We start from the raw sequence: 1,545 nt of genomic DNA, 5'->3' as shown, positions 1-1,545 counted from the left end.
GATCCACCGTACACGAACCAGAAGATTGACATGACTAATAGTATTCTTAAGCTAAACTAGTTACTGAAGATACCTATAAAACTTTAAACTACAAATATTTGAAAGTATAAGATGTTAAGACTTTTGCCCAAATAGTTCAGATGGAAGATCAGACCTGGCTTGACATATTTTTTTGTATTTTGCAGTGCTTCACAAGTGGGGGAACTCCCCACCATAACTAATTTCTAAACAGTCCAGGTAAATTTAAAAAAAAAAAAAAAGCATGTTTTACTCGTGATGAACAGTCAGTATTCTGCTTTGGTCTAGAACGACAGCAAATGTCTTTTGTGATGATAACCAGTACAACTGCCTGCAAAATTTCTAAGTGAAGGCATAATACAAGAGCTATAAATTATGTTCAAGCAAACCAGAAAGTGTTAAAAGCACTGCTAGGCACATAATCACTGAGATTTGCGATTTGAAAGACTCAAGTACAATGCAAGCAGCACAATCAAGGTGATACTTTTTAGGACAGTCCCATTATAATCAGCTGAACTGCAGTTTTCACCTTCTTTGCATAGGTAACATGCATTGATGGATTAGTTCCCAAACTGTAACACAAGCTTGGGGGAATATGCAGGAAGGATTAGAGTTTCCCTTTTTTCTTGCTCATTTAGGTATCATCAATCAGTGGATCATTAGATTCTATCAGTGTCAGCAATTCTGTTATTGTTCTTCCAGCAAACATTTGGTCCTATTTTACTTATTTGCATTTCCGTATCTTCAATTACAAATACACACATCCTGTAAAAATTAGACAAAGGAAACAAGACATTGCATTGTTGTTTTCTATGCAGCACAGTAATGACTTCAGAATTCAGTCCTTCAGTTAAGTTAGATACCAATTCACCTACGATAGAGATTAGACACTTGTTTGTTCGCAAGCCATTGCATATAGTAGGTCTTTAGGAAGACTGTGGCTGGACAGCAGAAGAGACTCTCCGACTAGCTCACCCCACACCTTCTGGGCTGGAAAAACCCTCATGAACATAGAGGACAACTGATTCTTCCCAAGAGTGACTGAGAGAAAGTTTAGTTGTTTCCTAGGCAGTAAAAAGCAAAAGGAATGAAAGGCAGCCCAGACAGAGAATGAGGAAATGATGAAGACGAGTCTGTGAAAGGGCACGGAGGCCCTTCACCGACACGGTCCCGGGTTTGTGCAAGGCAGACACCAAAAGCTGCTAGACTGGAAAGCAGAACTGGCAGAAGAGACCCACTTCCTCTCCTCCCATGAGCAAAAGCACATCTCTATTCAATCTGTCTCGTCCCAGCAGTTCTAAACTGCCTCTTTTTAAGGAGTTGTCTTGCTCTAACGTACAGCTGCACCTTAGGTACAGAGCCCTTTGGGGTCCCTTTGCACACTCGGTGCAGGACAAGGAAAGGAAGTCCTGTTTCAAGCCTGCCTAACTTGAAGGCTTGCTTCACCATACCTTCAGTAAGTCCTTTTGGTTTGGGGCACACAGAATACTGGCTGCTTTAGCTGTGTGCAATTTATCTGAGAGCCTC

Source organism: Cariama cristata, unplaced genomic scaffold, assembly GCF_000690535.1.
Source record: "Cariama cristata isolate BGI_N322 unplaced genomic scaffold, ASM69053v1 scaffold12, whole genome shotgun sequence".
Taxonomy (NCBI): Eukaryota; Metazoa; Chordata; class Aves; order Cariamiformes; family Cariamidae; genus Cariama; species Cariama cristata.
The sequence above is the reverse complement of the archived record's forward strand: the minus strand, read 5'-3'. Positions refer to the sequence as shown.